The sequence below is a fragment of the Hetaerina americana genome, unplaced genomic scaffold, assembly GCF_022747635.1.
Source record: "Hetaerina americana unplaced genomic scaffold, ioHetAmer1.1.p SCAF_69, whole genome shotgun sequence".
NCBI lineage: Eukaryota > Metazoa > Arthropoda > Insecta > Odonata > Calopterygidae > Hetaerina > Hetaerina americana.
Genome location: NW_027287305.1, coordinates 751,974 through 770,359, shown reverse-complemented (window position 1 = coordinate 770,359; position 18,386 = coordinate 751,974). Strand labels below are relative to the sequence as shown.

Genomic DNA, 18,386 nt, shown 5'->3' with positions numbered 1-18,386 from the left:
TAGTTTTGAGGGGAGGCGACCGACAGCTAAGGTCATTTGCGCCATAGGGGAAGGACAGGAAAGGATGAAGGGTGGAGAGAAACCCGGCGTCGGCATTAGCCTACTCTTTACGAAAGGCGCCAAGGGGTCCGCGGCTTAACGTCCCATCCGACAGACGGAGTACTCACTCAAAGTGCCCTCCACAAAGCACCTCAAGTAGGGATCGAGATACCTCTGAAAAATATTCAACACCGCCGGGATTTGAACCCGCGCCCTCAGGGTGGGCGGACATGAAGACTGCGTCTCAGCTCTCTAACGAGATTTTAAACTCTTTATTCTCTAAACATTTCACTAGGATGATGAGCTCAATCTCTGCATCCTTCCCAAGAGACTAGCCCAGCCTAATCACACACTCTCAGCTGTTCTAAAGAGATGTAAACTATTCCATCATTCGCTTGCTTCCCGCGTTTGCCGATCCCAACTTTCCCACCCTGGTGCGCCAAATGAATGACGCGATGGGGCGGGTCTCGTTGAGCACTCTGTCACCTCGATTCCTCCCTGCCTATCCACGCGAAGAAAATGGGCAAGAGATACAGACAACACATTTCATTCATTAATCCGGTAATAATCAATTTCTTCCTGAATCGAAATGAAAAATAAAATTGATTCCGTTTATTTTTCTATTTTCATGGCAAGCGTTCGTCTTTCATTCATAGCTCTCCATCCGAAACAAGAAGTTTGGCAATATTTTGAATTTTCAGGTGATTCGATTCATAAAAATTGTTTTGCAAAGTTACAAATATGTTGTCAGTTAAGTCTACGTTGGGAGTCATTACGACCATAGAAGGCAACGTGCTGGACCTTGGAAAAGCCAATGGAAGTGCGAGTCGCTTTCATCTTCACACTCCACCAGCCGATAACATTATAGCAGCATTACACCAGTTAATTAATGTCCAAGGACATACATAGACGATGAATTCAAATGAAATAAGTCGCCAAAAGCTTTTTTACGGATGAAATAAACACCTTTACATCAGGAATTGGGAGCTATTAAGTCTATTGCTCCGAATTTGGGGGGAAAATTAATTAAACATGTAAAACAAATGCTCCTGCGACCTTTATTTTTAATATTTTGGAAAATAAATTTCGGAAAAGCGTATTTTTGGAAAGTAGAATTAGCTATAGTGGCATAGAGTATTTTAAAAAAAGCAACTACAATTTGATTCGTTCGACTCTTGGTCTACCAAAAAACGAATAAAATATAAACTTCTACTCCAAATTATTATATATTTCTCTCAAGTTGTTTAAACATTATGTGTTGAGAAATATATTTTTTTATTTAGTATCAAACCGAAAACAGCACTTTTTGGCCCTACACTTTAATGGAGCAATAATCACAATTACAAACGACCAATCCCTAGGTAGAGAAAAACCCAGCGGGAATGGAAGCCGCACTCGTCGCCACCAGGGCCGGCAAAAATGTACTGCGTATGTTAATATCAATGTTGAATGTCACATAGGTTGGTGTCCAGTATGTGATAGTGAGAGAACGGAATCTCGGTACCTGTATCTGAACTTATTTATTCACAACACCAGTAGTCGATACTATTGACATGGTCAATTCTCTTTAGTAACCCTTAATCGGGATTCCTCAGTAGCGGACTTCCACATGGGAAAAAGAAAAATCTCACGACGAGAGGAGCTGAAAATTACCGCAACGTGAATTATTGTTAATGTTGAAGCGGAAAAACAGTTTATGTTGATAGCAAGATACCTGGCACCTTGCACTTGTGGCTTCCATTCACTTGATATCAGTAATCTTGTCAGTAATAACGATTACTAGCATCTAGTTACTTGCAGCTCGGGTAAAATAAGACGATAACTTTCGATAGTGAGGTACCACTACTGATTCCTGCGATCTGGAAAAATCATATAATTTTTGCAGGCTTAAGCGCGTTTTTGGGATGAGGAACCTTTCTCGCCTCGCAACAGCGTACGTTCCTCATCCACCTTCCATTGCTCCACACCTTCGGAGTGGCTGTGATGGGCGAAGATGCAATCTTCGTAACTGTGACGACAGTACTGACTGCGCCGCAAATGCCATTAGAATCAACTCGAGGTAATTACGCAAAAAATGATGAGATCCCTCTCTCTTTTTCTGTCACGCTCTGACACAAACGGTTTCCCCTATCAAGACGTCCGGCGTCGTTAAGTTGAATTACCCTGCGTCGAGGAGTGAAAGGGGGACGGACTGGGGTTGCCGGAGGCAGGATGACGGAGGGATCGTTTAACTCAATCACGTGGCGCTCACCAAGGAGTTTCCCCCCTACCTCGGCCTCTTTCCACCTCCTTCCCCTCCCTCAACTTGAATACAATTTCCCATTTCCATCCCCTATGCAGCCCACGTCCCCCTAACCACACAATACTGACTCCAAATCCTCATGCAGTGCATAACGTGACGCTCATTTATTCATATATTTTTGCTGCCTTCGTATCTCGGGTTTTTGTAGTAGCAGTATTTAGGGGAGTAAACTGACAGCTGAGGTCATTTGCGCCATTAGGGATGGACAGGAAAGAATGAAGGATGGATACAAACCCGGCGTTGGCATTAGACGAAAGGCGCCAAGGGGTCTACAGTTCAATGTCCCCTCTGATGGGCGGCGTACTCACTCAAATTGCTCTCCAAAGAGAACCTCAAGTAGGGATCGAGATACCACTGAAAAATATTCAAAACCGCCGGGGTTCGAACCAGGAACCTCCTCTGGTTGGGACACCGGTACGGTAGCCACTACACCACCCCCATAGCATTTCTAACTGCAGACGTAATCAATAAAAAATGGTGAAATATTATTCAATTAAACGAAATGTATTTAATGAAATAAATTTTCGTATTTTTTAACTGGTTCGGTTCCCTTCTGCGTCTTTTGTATTACATCTGTCGACTCCGCATTACGAGGATTTCGTGAAATAACAACCGGGGAAGACTTGTCTCCCCCCCGCTTTCGGACGCTAGACACGACCGATTAGGTCGAGTCCCGTAGTTGCCAGGACTATTTCTCATTCATTTCAATCTATTCCCATCATTGTCACGTGATGCGAATAATGTAGGTGGTTTTCTGTTGCCTTCCTGAATAGTGTTTTTTAAATGACACTATCACCCAATGTCCAGACAATTTCGCAGCCGCCATACAACAACGCTGCGTGGGTCACCTTTCGTCTGACACCCTTCGGCCTATCTGGCATGGGTGGCCCAACCAGGATCAGTTATTATTCCCACACCAAATACTTCTGTGTCTATAGTATTTCAAATGCAAGAAAGGACTATTACTCCTGCGTGAAATCTTTGATCACGTATACTTTCCTTTATCTTCAAGCATTATGATATAATTTGTTCTTGAAATATAATGCAGTAAATGTCTCAACGCTTACTTTTGCGTAGGAATTCACGAATGTTTACGCAACCCAATCGTGTTGTTGAACGTCACTTTACATATTTTCTCCATCTCGGGAGAATTTTTTCCGAAAATAGATAAAGGTAAATAATTTAGCCATCGGTAAGTCTGATAACGTAAGATTTGTATTTCTCAACGACGAAGAGACTCTTTGAAGTATTAAGGCGAGATTTAGGAATTGCTTCAATGTACGACTTTAGAGTTAGTTAACTTTAGAGCAGCTCATCTCCGAGGTTAGACATTCGCAATAAGTGTTGTTTAAGAGGTACGGACATCCTTGCGTGACATATTGGGAAGTGACTATTCGCCATGATCTAAGGTACAGTTTCTTAATTGAAGAAATGCATTTTTAACGACGCCTACTTCTGCTCCCTGTTCTGAGTACGTACTTATGACGCGTTTCACATGTCTGCTTCGCCTGACGGAAGACACCTTAAACCGCTGGACTCCTTTTAACGGCTCTGCGATGTGGGACGTTCCATCGTCCGCCCTCCAAGTGTTCCTCTCCCTCCTATTCCAGTGTCGGAGTAATTGCTTCCATTCTCTCCCCGGCGTGGAGTGATCCTAGCGATCGCAAGGGCTCAGTGCTCACGGGCAGTCGAGTATTCAACTGTGACTTTTGAATGTAGTTTAGAGCCTCGTATTGCTAAATCAATTTGTTCTTAGTAAAGAGGATCTAAATTTGTAAAAAAAATTTATCATTACCTCAGGAGCTTATTTCAGGAACAAGGGGAACTTGGTTGTTATTCCGTCACGGGCCGAGCAAGATTAATTTAATTTGAACTGTTTTTATGATAGTGTAAGTCCGTCTCTACCGTAATGATCTTAAAAATTTATTGCTAGCCCTATTTGAGCACTATAGTAATAGAGATAATGAATATAAGATTAGCTAAATCAGCTTTACCGAGAAGTTTAGATAATTATTTCTCCAAGAACGACAGTAAAACAGAAAGCCGTCAACGTAGTACCTAGTAAAATATTTTTTTACGCTAAAAGACTATGTAGACATTAATTGACCCAAATGTTATTTTACTGTTCTCCTTACCAACAGCTTATCGTATATGCGTAGAATAGAATTTTATATTCTACATCTACATAGTAACCCGCAAGAACGTGTGGCGGGGGTGTTAGGTCAGCACCGTTTACACAACATAGCTAGTTTACTGTTCTAAACATTATTTTCATTCATCGTTGTGATTTGATTATTCAACGATTAATTGGAAACTGACATATTCATAATCTCTAAATTTTTATAGTGAACGCCTGATATGAAAACAGCCCTAAAAGTACCCTAATGATAGGTAAAATCTATTCGTAGTCAAAGATATTAGAATTTGGCCAACATATTGTGGGCTATTTTTCAGAATAAAAACAATAGGTGAAATAATGAAGCCGTTCGTCGTCATTAAATTGGACATAAAAATAATATGACTAAGGTACAGTATATTATCAGAGATCACGGTGTTACCTTAAAATAACAGGGATTTAAAAATTTCCAAAAAAAATAAAAGGGTTTAACTTCTTTTAGATTAAAACTTATATTCTGTAAAAAATCGCTAATATCTCTTTTTTATTGTTTATTTCTTCCGCCACATTATTGTGACGGTATCCTCTTAAGATTCACCTGGCTCACGTGGAATTATGTATATCAGGTTTGACGGTCTCTCGACTTTACCTTCATCAGTTGGCACAGCAGATTGTGGAATAAAATTTTAATCATCGGTCGGCGCGGATGCAATAGATCTTTCCCGTAGTCATTATTCCACGCATTTGGCTGGGGAAGATAATTAGGTTCGGTACTTCACTAAATTAAAACGAGAAGGCAAAACTTTATATTTACCAGTAACAGTTAATCAGCCCAGGTTAGGGTTTTGTCACCCCCTGGTATTACAGTCTACTATATTTGACACAGACACAAAATATCCTTTGACCCCATTCCTTATATTACAACTCCTTCTATAGCTACGCATATTTTCTGCCTTCATTCCAATCCCATCAAGAATCCCTACTCTACTCCTCCTCCTACCTCGCTTTCCCAGCATTCTTCCCTCTACATCACAGTTTTTAGTATCCCACTGCATCTCAGTACCTCGTGGAGTAGATGAATTATATATATATATATATATATATATATATATATATATATATATATATATATATATACATATATGTGTGTGTGTATGTGTGTATGTGTAGGTCGCGGTAGTCCAGAGGGTAGAGCGCTGAACTGCTGACCGGGGGGTCCCAGGTTCGATTCCCGGGCAAGGCTCTCTGGGCACCTGCAGCACCACCCAAGCTAAAGTGATTTTTCGGGTACCAGGTCTTCCTGGGAAACTATAACCGGCACAGGGAAAGGAACTGGCCCCCCTACCTTGATGTGTGAATTTTCACACGCCGTATAGGACTTAGTACTCGGTGATCTCTACCATCACCTACTAAACTGACCTTCGGGTTGATTACTGTGTTTATGGTTTATATATATATATATAATATATATTATATATATATATATATATATATATATATATATATATATATATATTCATAAATGCCTTGCCTCCTGTCAGCCCACGTCAAACACGGCGTGTTGCGGAGTACTTTATATAACGCGTATTCTACTTTGAATATGAGAATATTGAATAGGTATATTTGTAATGTAAATAGAAGTGTAAGCATTATATGAGTATAGGGCATTATATGAAAAAACGACTTTTGATTGCAGAAATATTTTTCTAGGAAATTAGTTTAAAGTTGTCGCGGAGTTCAAAAACTATTTAACTTATCTGATAAGGTGCTTCACTACGCTTAGTAATCCTACTAGTTTCAGGGGATCATCTTCTATTTCATGATTCTTACAGCTGATAATAGTACCTTTCTGGTGTTGAAGTATTTAATGTGAAAAATTGCGAAACATTTTAAACGCTGTGGCTATGCGCGTTTTTCATAAAGTTATATATTTTCTAATACTAACTTCTGAAAACCGTTTTTGCTAAAGTATAGGTTTTCTCCATTTTCTTACAACTATAAAACGCAAGATATTTTAACACTTTCTCAGACAACTGTCTGAGAGGGTGTCAAAACGTAGGCTACAAAATAAAGGAAAGCAAGGATAGTAAGATTTATCCATGCAGAAAATTTCGATTATAAATTTTGATTATATTTCCTCAAATGCCAATGTAACTTCCGCGATACATTATGTTGTTAGGGAGGCAAGAGATTTATCGGTAATGTACGTAATACTGTGACATTTGTCGACGAAAAGGTTTAACTTAAATTTGGGGTATGGGGTGGGATCCGTCCCAGGGTCCTGTGTAAGGGAAAAGAGAGGGGTGTTCGTCGAAAATGGTCACCTGGACGACCCTCGAGAAAACGAACCCTTAAAGGATGAGTAGGTTGGGAAATGATGACGCTCTGTGGGTTGATGGGAGGTATAACGACATATCCTTAAGCATTATAAGAGGCGAAATTCCACCGTCCGCGCTGGGAAACGATTAAGAAGGGGCGAATTCGAGGCATAATCCGTGTTCTGCACACCCACTCAATTCCACCTCGGGCGTGTTTTTATTCCTCCGACCTCATCTAACTTCGTTTTGCCGGAATGGCCCTCACCTTCATTCCTGGTTTCCGCGGGGAATCGTCTCGTGACGGAAATAGTTGACTAACGGTTCCGAGGCCTTGACGCGTCGAGGCATGAGATGACTTCCAGGGGAAGTGGATGGAAACTGTTCACTTCCCTCGGTGTTTGGGCTATGGCTAGAGATTTATTAATATCCGAGCCATTTCACAAGTTTTTCGCCACCACTTTAGTTTTCTAGTGATGTTAGGACAGTTGGAGGGCAGGGACGAGGGTATGGGAGAGTTTTGAATATCATAATTGCCTACAAATAGCCGCCGCCATCGTTGGCCGACCTCAATAAATCGCTTATTTTGAAAATTTTCATCCGCGGCATTGTTTTTCGATACTTTATAACCTAGTGGAGATATAATTTTATCCATGTAAAATATTTATACCTTAGAGGCTTTTTGGTTTTTACGTGAATATTCCTATGTTAAGGTTCTTGGAAATTAGAAATTCATTTATTTCCACCAGTGGGATAAAATCATTTTTAAAGCATTTTTCTGGGAAAAAATATCACGAAAAATATAATATCAAGAATATGTCTGGGCAAAATTGGAATCGGAACCAAATTTGCCTTCACTTTGTGTCTTGTCATACATGTTCATGCTATTCTATGTATTTTAAGTAAATCTGGGGCGTGATTTTTTCTTTTCTATATTTGTAACTTTAAAGTTTTGAAAAATGTTACGCAAATCTGCTTTATTTATTTATATATAAAAGAAAGTGATGCTCAATATCACCTCTTATATATATATATATATATATATATATATATATATATATATATATATATATGTAAAACAGGTGATATTGAGCATCGCTGTCAAACTACAGAGCAAGAGCCATACGAAAAGTAGTCCTTGCAGCACCTATTCCTTAGTCAGGCGGCTTCAAAGCCGTCTGAGGCCGGGCGTCCGACCAAATGCTGGTGGCTAAATACCAGTAATTTTCACCAGTTATAAATCTTTTTGAAGAAATTGTAATAAATGAGAAACTGGTATGTAATAAAAACTTTTTTCAAATCTAGTGAATAATGTCTATTAATTGGTCATCGTTCAACACTAAAAAAATAGTGTTTTATTTTTGTTGTTTCGGTATAATTATTTGTGCTCATTTAATTTTGAATAATGCAGTACTTTAAGTGCACTTGCTAATTCTCGTACATTTATCTCCCGTCGGCCCCCTACGGCGCGCGTAAGAGGTGGGGGTTGTGGGAGGGCAGGGATAATGGGGAATTTACCTGCTCCGCGTTATTTTGAATTGTCCGCAATATTCAAATTTTTTTAGTTAGAGTTCTGAAATGCCTTCGAGGCAACCTTTCCCGCCATGAGTTAGCTTTCCTCTCCGTTCCTTTCCCCAACTCCTCTCACTAAATTCACGCCCTCCTCGACAACACGCGGTGGAAGTTGTTAGCGGGAGACGACCGGCTGCTGAGGTCATTTGCGCACTAATAGGCGGGCAATTCGATAGAGGTAAAATTTTAAGGGAATGGAGTGAGGAATGGCGGAGAAAGGAAATAGTGTAGCCTTACTCTAATTACGAATTATACCTAAGTATCACACAGTTTAACATCTAATCCAACGGACGACGTATTCCACTTGAAGTACAATTACGAAGTCCATTCATAATAGAAGTAAGTATACCACCTAAAAAACTACCACTTTTGGGATTCGATCCACTGTCCTTAGGGTTTGGAAGCCAACTATCACCTCACCTAACCGAACATGGTATTTGTATCGGAGTGCAATAATTTTGTGCAATATCTGTGCCAGGCTTTCATTTATGTACACATACCGACCGGAAGATAGTACAAGGCCATGGTCTACTGGCTTAGCCTATGTTTTTAATAAACCCCTGGCACCATACACTAATGTACTGCTAAGCCATAAATTACATGACCCGACAAATGCTTAAATCCCATACTTCTAATTGAAAGAACTTATTATTTAGCTCTATATACTTTCTACCTCACGTAATTGAATCGAAAATATCCATTTTTTCCTCACTCCTTCTAGCTTTCCCAGAACATTCTCTCCTTTACCGTATTCCGATCACACTTTTTGTCGGTCTTTCCTGCATTCTTCGGATTTCTCGAAATAGCCATCCAACCTTTCCCTAACATTCGTAGGACTTAATCTGTTTTCCTTCCTACCCATTCCATCTCCTCTAGTCTCCTTCATCTCGAAAGCCTCCAATCTACGCTCATTCTCTTTTCTCAACGAGTTAGTTTCCCATCCAAGTAAACCTACCCTCCATGTTAACGCTTATTACGAGATGCCGTATGAGTTTATGTATAATCACCACGTGATTTCCTGGTGCGTGAAACGCCGCGCCAGAAATTAATCTGTCCTTCCTCAATGAAAGTATTCCCTCATTCCGTGTTCCTGGTTGTAATTTGCTAATTAACCCGCAAGGGAACCTTTAGCCCTTACCAGTGGCGGAAAGTAGTGGCCCGGAGGCCGTTTTTTTATTACTTCAGTTCAGTCAGCAAATTCTGTCTTTCTGGCGAGCTCGGCGAAGTCGGCGAGGAACGTGAGAGAAAATCTCCGACCGGCGTTCCTTGGTTGGCGGAGTAATTGTCACTGCGTCGACTCCATGTGATCCCCTCGCCCCTCGTCGGAGCCCTTAACGAGGTCATGTACGTTAAAGGCCCGAAATGTGTGCCCTTTCTGCCGGAAAAGGACCTCTTTTCACCCCTCGCTCCTCTCATGCATTCAACTCGTGTCACCCTCCCTCCAAAACCCTCTCTTCCTCTCCTCCACCCCTTCTCTCACTCCCTCCTGAGAGTACCCTGATTATCGCACTCCGCCTCCCTCCCTGCCATACTCCGCCCACCGTCTCCCCTTCATGGCAAGGGAAGGCAATCCACTTCAGACGGGAGACCTGCACACTCCAACGCCTCCATCGACCGTTCCTCTCGGGGACCACCTCTTTCAAGGGCGCCAATTCCTGGCGCCTGGCTTGACGCAGGGTCGAGGCCACGTGTTATTTTTCGCCGTTCCACGTGTTAACGGACGCCGCCATCTCACGCACGTTCTGGACGCGAGTACTCCCAAGTGTCTGAACGCCGCCTCATGTTGAACGTAGGGACTCGGAAACAAAGCAAATAAATTTCGGATTAAGGATATGAGTGAGAACTGGACCATTCAAGCGTTTTACCCCTTAAAAACTTAACGTGACGCTTAAGATGGCCCATAATCCTGAAGATGGTCAATCTTTTTTTAAGTTAAAATCACTAAATTTACCCAATGACGGACGAGAACGCGTGCTTAAGTTCTCCAATCACTTAACATCATCGCTGAAATTCCAGTTCTACGAGCGACTAACACATACAATACTGATTTAACGCACCAGTAATTCGGTATGGAGACGAAGTTAAGTTAAGGTGAAGAAATTGACGGAAAAAAGCATTTTCTTTACGATAATTTAATTAATTTAAATAATAAATGATAAAAATCTCGATCATTTTGTCGATAACCATGGTTACGCTTAAAGTGGTGACAGAAGTATTCGATAGTTTGTCGGAAGTTTAGGGACTAGAGGAAAGGTAGAGAGAAACCCGGTGTCGGCATTAATGTCTTCTTGATGGCAGGCGCCAAGGGCTCACAGTTAAACGTTCCATCCAACGGACGTCGTACTCACTTAAAGTGCTCTCCATGTAGAACTCTGCGTAGAAGTTGGAACACCAAAGCCAAATCCAACCAAACCGGGATACGAATCAGAGCCCTCGAGGTAGGAGGCCAGTATATTAGCCACCGCAACATCCAGATTCCTTTACGCTAAAAAAAAATTACGTCTTATTTCCGCGGTTGTGACTTAAGCTGTTTTTACAGCTGACCCTCTCGGAATGGGGACAGACAGTTTTTTTGTAATGGTAAACCTAAGAGAATGCCTAACGTATTTTCTGAATGGCTAAAGAGTATGCACTATCAGTAAGGTGAATTGCGTATCTATTTCTGTGTTCGTTACGGCTGTATAGAATTCTAATGTCGATTTCTTGAATTCAATGTGAACGAACCTGAATGTTGCGGCGCATAAGTGTCTCATTCGACACGTAGGACACGTGCGAATTGCGTCTTTGCGTGCACACTGCGAATCGAGACCTCAAATGCATTTAAATGCGTTTGTATTTGCGTTATCGTGGTCATTGCACGTATGGCCGAATTCAGGGAAGATTTTGTGCATACATGTGCGAGGAATAGTCTGAGAGAGAGATGGGCATAAACAGGTAAGACATCCGAACTTGCTTCGCCTTTCGCTCGATGGGTGTCTTTCGGGAATGGAGATGAGCTTTCGAGTGAAAAATAGTCGGCGGGAGGTAGGTCGACATCGGCGGGAGCACAAACTTAAATCGCCCCGCTTCACTCCCCTCCCGTCAACGAATTTCGTGCGGACATTAAACGCGTAACGGGCCAATCACGGCGGCGCGGCTCGCCGACCGAGGGACGCGCGTGCGAGAGTTTAATCTTGTTTGTGGGGGGAAGGGAGAGTTAATAATCGTCCCGCTCCGGGATTCTAAAATAAAAAGATCGCTCTAGAAAGGTCTTCCTGTCCTGGTAACGGCAAGGGACGTTTCCGTGACAACATTTCCACTATCGCAGATCGTTTTCAAATCCCTATTTATCGGACAGCTCCCCTTCTTAGTTCCCTCTAATCCTTCCAGCAGGAAATTAGCGCATCCGCAAGTATTGGATGCCTGAATAAATCTTTTTTTTTATCCACTCGCAATTTCCGCACGGTGGGGTAGATATACCTACCTCGGACGGATTCTACATTTGTGGGAAGCATATGGAAAGAGGTCAGGGGTTCTGGGGTCGCGAAATGGGTGGAAGAGAATGAGGTGTAGGAGAGTTAGATGCAGGGGGGACGAAAACGGAGATGCAGCGTGCTGAGATTCCAGGGCACGATTGAGCGTGGTTTGGGGTAGAAATAGGGTGCAATGAGGGGAAGAAGTGGAATGAGTTAGCTTGAATGACGTAAATATCTTACACCTTGTCCAAATAGTAACCACGCATTTACAATCAAGGAGTAGAAGTGTTATTTATAATCGCCAGGTAAGGTATCTAGATAACAAAAATATGTCATGTAATCATTATTGATGCGATATTAATTGTAATTATATCGAATAATGAATACCATAAATCTCCTCCCATATCAGTCTGATTATTGATTGGCAAATAATTTTTCCCATGCGTCGTGTATTCCCTTTATTCCTCTAATTAAATTGATGAATTTGTTGTTTCCGAAAAATGCCATCTCCATTTTATATTTCTTTGTTTTACAGCATTCCTTAACTTTCTTCCTTCCTTCATTCTCTTTAAGATCTACTTATTTCTCATATTGCTTATCCAACATATCCTTTCTAATACCATTCGTATTTGAAAAGCCTCTATTCTCTTTTTTTCCGTTCTGCCAGTTTTCTTATCTCAGATCCTTTAAAAAACCATATTATGACCAAACATTGTCTTATTTCTAGTTTCAACCCTTTTTTTGGATGCCTTCGAGTATTTTTTAATGAAACCAATTTAGAATTTAATTAAGCTACTCTACACGCTTATAATATGTTATATATCTTCCATATTCAGCTACATTAATTTCTGTCGTTATTTATTGTATTGCTTCATTTTGACTACATTCATATCCTCTACGATTCTTTAGTTTACTTTAAAAAAATACATTTTGCCGAAAATGACAACTACACGGATGGTTTTTCTCTTTTTAGCATCTAAAATAAAAATGAATAGATGGGAATCTATGAATGTACGGTTTTAAAGGATCTGCGTCAAACGCAACATTATGACACTTAGTGCGGGAGGGGCATCCTGTAATTGCAAGTGATGACTTCAAAGCCGCTGGGCCATTAGGACATGAGTGAATGACGGAGTGACCCGTTTCAGTTTAACCAAAAAAATCTCCATGGCTCTTTTTGGCGAACTTCCATGCTGTGATGATAGCAAAGGAAGAGGGTCTTGGTGCCACCAGTTTGAGTACCATGAAAAGCCTGAGGCTGAGCACTCAATGGTCCATCCTCAATGTGAAGGTTCAAGCACATTTTGATTTGAATTTGAGTTTGGAAGGAGGAAAAAAATATTTTATGTCACGGTCTAGATTGAATTAACGTTAAATTGACTTAAGGGAGACTTGCGGTTATATCTTTTTTTGCCCTCCGCTAAATGGGACGAGGGTCGTCAAGAGAATGAATAAAGAGTGAAAAGAGTTTCAATCCTGCACTCCACCTCTTTTGAACCACATCATTAAATCCTAAAATCCTAATTACTTTATTTGTAAACTCTTCTCCGTCCTATTTTTTCCACTTTTTCTACAACTCCCAGATTTCTCGATCGTCTGATCTTGAATTTACTCTCAAATATTTCCTGCGTTTAAATATTTTAAATATTTAATTTAATAACTTTCAAAATAATTTTAAATTTTCGCCTATTTGGGGATATGTTTAATCCTTGTGCTAAAAAATCTAAGATTTGGCATTATTATTCTTATGTTTTAATGCCTGCAAGTTCCAATTCTAAATTACCTGACGTTGATAACCTCAATTGGGCTATGATAGTAGTCGTCGTTTTTTCAAATCAAGAGGGAAACATTATTGACAATATTCCACTCTTATTTCCCCCCTCCTCCTTCAGAAAAAAACTCGGAGATTACTGAATGCCTGTCTTTTGATCCAAAGTTACTCTAATTTTGTATTTCATACATGGTGTGGCAACATAACTTCCTTTTTCAAACGAAAAACGCTTTCAAAAAAGGAAGTTATGTTGCCGCACTCGGTATTGTATATCTTGAAGGCGAGTCTCACGAAAGTGAGTGATAATTTAAACGTAGAAGCAAGATAGTGTTAGACCAGAAAAACACAGAGAAGCACATGTAAATAAAATCCACAAGTATTCCAAATGTTCGGTAGCCAAACCACTTTCCTCTGGGAAAAAAAGACCTGAGTTCAATACTTACACTGTAAAAGTTGCCACCTCTATCACACCAAATGCTCCTTTTCTTATTCCCTTGCCATAAGAGGATACAGAATCCGCAAATCATCCCGACTCCCTGGATAAATTCCTCTCAAACATACACCATTCCCTCCTCCACCGAGTTATCCTGAATCCCTCCAAAACAAATGAATCCGAAGACATGCTTACACTCCCAAACTTTCCTCCCCCGTAGAAACCCACACTCTTTCACTTTGTACCAAATACTTACTCGGCCTAGAGTCTCTGAGATCCATCCTAAAAATCCTCTACCCTATCCTCAAGAACCGTAACTCCACCACTCCGTTACTTTCAAACGCCCAGCCAACTTATAAGATCTCCTCAAATCAACAAATCCACTAATTAAATCTCCACCTTGCCCCAAAGCCACTCCCATGCCCTGCAATCAACCAAGATTCAAAGCAAGTCCCGCTTTCAAAACCTGTATCCCATCCCACCCGCTTTTTAATTCTCTTCCATCAATCCCCTTCTCCTCGTGCACCTCCAGTAATGTAGTTTACCTTAATGAAGTGCCAACTATGCCCTACCTTTATATTGTACAGTGAACTCCATCCCTAAATATTAGAATTAAAAACCACTCTTGCCTCATTGCAAGAATTCGTTCATGATTTTGATGGTTCCAATGCCAAAAAACACCTCCAAAGATAACTTCCCTTTGTTAAATGCTATAGTTTCTTCATTCTAGCATCCCTCCCACCATATTATTATGGTGGGAGGGATGCCCTCCCGCAATTATTTGGGACTTGTGTGCCACCTGACAATGTCTATCAGCACATGTGTATTTTTAATAATAATAATAATAATAATACGATCCTCCAATCAAATTAGAAACATTATATCAGTCGTATATCTGGCTCCTTGATTCCTGAAATGAGCCAGGTATAATATATTTGGCACTGATTACCCCAATCTCCAGATATTTTCATTCCCCGTCCGCTCCCAAAACCTTCCGTAGCAATACCACACTTCCAAACACTCCACTTCCAACTTTTCTCTCCCAAACCTTCCATTCCGCGTCCTCGTTCTCTTCTATTAAAACTGTATCCTCAGTTCTTGCTCTACCCTGAGAAAGGTGGTTTGGCCACCAAAAATTTGGAAAACGTGTGAGTTTCATGTGTGTGTTTTTCTGTTTCTTTATCATCTAGTGCTATCTCGCTTTTTCGTTTACATTATACAGGGCGTAGCAACATGATTTCCTTTTTTGTAATGCAAAACCGCTTTAAAAAAGGAAGTTGTTTTACCGCACCCTATTTATGTGTGTGTGTGTATGTATGTATATTCAAATGGAATAGATATAAGGAAAATGGATAGGAACACATATAAAGGACGAAAACTGTAGAGGTGGGGAAGGCCATCTATTTCCATGTGAATGAATATTTGTTCGCCGTATGGCGGGATTTCGTGTCTGAATGTGTGTGTGTGTGTGTTTGTATATATATATATATATATATATATATATATATACACACACACACACATACCCTGCACGGAATATATCACTATAGAAATTTACAATTGTATTATTTTACTCCATCCTTGCGAGTTTTTTTCACGTTTTTCGTTCTGGGTTCCACTCAGAGGGGTAAATAAAGGAGCAGAAAATAGTTGGGCCCAAGGACAGGATGGAGGCCAGGTGGATTCTGTTGTGTATAAAAATATATATACACACACCCCTGAAGATGACAACTTTGCGATGAGACCTCAGTCGTAGAGTATACAATTTTTCGTGAAATCTACAAATCTTTTTTTATTTTTCCTCCACGGTTGCCAGATTTTATAGTTTCCTTTCCATGTACAGCATTTCCTTTAACTTCTCTGACGGATTTAAAAAAATTAACCTTTACTATTTTTGGTGCCATGTAAAAGTCAGTTCCGAAGTTTTAGGCCATCCAAGGTTCCAACCTCTGCTTAATACCTGTGCAAAATGGTATGGGCGTAATATCCAGCTTATGATTATTGTATTCTACTAAGGCTTTTTTGAAATATTTCAGCCAGTTTTCCACATGGCGAAACCAAAATCTATTATTAATACCGCAGGCCTACTTTAGCGATTCCAAGATTCTAGTATCACTGTTATGGTAGCTATTAAAACAGATAGAGAGGGAAAAATTCCAGTGACGCATTGTATTGAGAGGCGAAACCACAGTGGTAAACTGAGGGATGACCGCAGAACCGTTGCTATGGACCATAGTAGTGACCCAAATTTTGGGGTGTTAAAGGAGATAAGGGATCACGATCGCCCTTATACGGCGTGTAAAATTCACAAATCATTAGCCTAATTCTCAATTAGGGTTACATTAACACTGTTAAGTTACTTTCAAGCCCTTTTTTTTCCAAGAAGGATCTGGTAATAGAAAAATCCCACACCAAATTCACATCAATGGTGCCCATATTGATTGGACAGAATAAAACTCCTGCCCTCTGGTCGGTGGCCCAGTACTCTACTCACTGGACTCACAAAATATGGGATCATTAGAGTCAGAAATATGATTTACAATAAACCAAAAAAAATTACTCTAATGGCTGGTGATTTAAAATCACTATCCCACTTCTTAAGGGATAGTTTGCAGGATTAAATGTTGATGTAGTTTTTAATCCTTTTCGAAAGGATTACCCTTATAGCCTTAGTACATATCTGCCCTTACTGCCTCGGGAATGGCGTTTGGGAGGGTGGCGAGTCTGGATAGGGTGAGAGCACTCTTTGGCTTACGAGTAGTTTTGCGCAGGTGAGAATTGGCACAAAACTCCAGACATCCCTCCCTCTTTTGTTCCAGGAGGATGGAATTGTTTCAGTACGGGCATGGAGCGCCCCAACACGCGCAACTCCGTCCTCTTTGTCGTCGCCGGGGGTTTACTTTTCTTTTTATTATATTTTTTTTACTTCTGTTCCCGCGTGTTACGCTCGGATCGATGTCTTTTCCCAAATTCGCTTCCCTTCAACCGTCATCATAATCGCAATGATGGGACAGCCGTGAAGGGGTGAGTTACGAGGGCGTCACGGTCGTATGACAGGGAGGCACTGAGGAATGTGTCGGAAAGGGCCGCGGAGAAACTGGATGAGAGTGGAAAAGCCGGTGGGATGGGAGTGTAGAAGTAAATGCAGTTCTGAAATGAGGGTGTAACATTCAGTCTTCCACAAATTTCTTTGAAACTTCGGCTATATATTTCTTCGATCCTCGGCTATCCTTTTATCAATGCGAGACGGAAAGCAATGAGGCCAATTTATTCATGTTATCAGACTTAATCGTAAATTATTTCGCTTAACACATAAATGTTATGAGAAAATATCTGGACATAATGATATTTTTAAAACTCGTAAGGAAAAGCCGAAGAGAATTGTTTGTGTGTAGATATTTCCAGGAAAAAAAAAACAATAACAGTAAATGGTATCAGAAGAATGCACAAAAGTTTTATATATACCTATGTTGAAAACTTGCACATAAAAATATCGATTTACTGACAAAATAATTCGTGCACACAGATGCTTGTACTTCTGATATTTTGTTACGAATTAAATCACTGAGTTATTTCCTAGAATTATAAAACAATATAAAAATATCCCTTATATTTGCGAAAATACATATTTTATATTATGAATCCTGAATGGTCTAAATGAAAGAGATCCTTCTCCAGCTTGATTTTTGTATTTTCATGGAATTATACACTTTTTTATGAATTATTTTATAGGTATGGCAGTATTTAAAGTAGTCACAGTAGTCTAATAATATTTTATAAGTTATTGTTGAATTTCAAATAGGTTAGAAAGACATGATAGGCGGAACGTTGATTGATTATCATATTTTTAACGGCTTCATAGGTTGCAATAATATAAATGAAAAACAAAAATTATAGGATTTTCTAAGTAAAATAAATAGATTAAATGAAGGATTTCGCATATCTATGACTGAATAAATCTAAATAACAAGTACATGCTCCAGGGTCTGTTAAACGGGGTAATAAGCCGTGAAACCACTAGGTGCCTTTTGGTCAGCGAAGTGATTGATACCCTCACCCAAGTTTCTCACCTTAATACATCCACTTTAAGGCCACTATCACCTTACATTTCAATCCACCACGATTGAATTGTGGCAGTGTGTGTTAGATTGCCATCCATTAGGTGAAGTAGCGGATTTCATAGTTTGGTAGTATTTTACTCCTAGGAAGTTGAATTTGTCTTTTGTGGTGATTCCTAATGTTTTCCTCGCGAATTTTGTGCGGTAAAAATAATACCTAAACCTAGTCCCTTAGGTAGTGAATTTCCTTATAAGTCTCATATTTTCAACATCTAGGATCTTACCTTATTGCCTTGGGCATTATCACCCGCAAGGGATGGCCGGA

The 18,386-nt window shown here is 40.2% G+C and overlaps 1 protein-coding gene across 2 annotated transcripts in view; it reads right to left on the bottom strand.

Annotated features, from left to right (window-relative positions):
- The window catches only part of Mip (Myoinhibiting peptide precursor), a 264,128-nt gene that overhangs the window by 99,531 nt on the left and 146,211 nt on the right, over positions 1–18,386 (bottom strand). The gene's annotated exons all lie outside the window — the stretch shown is intronic.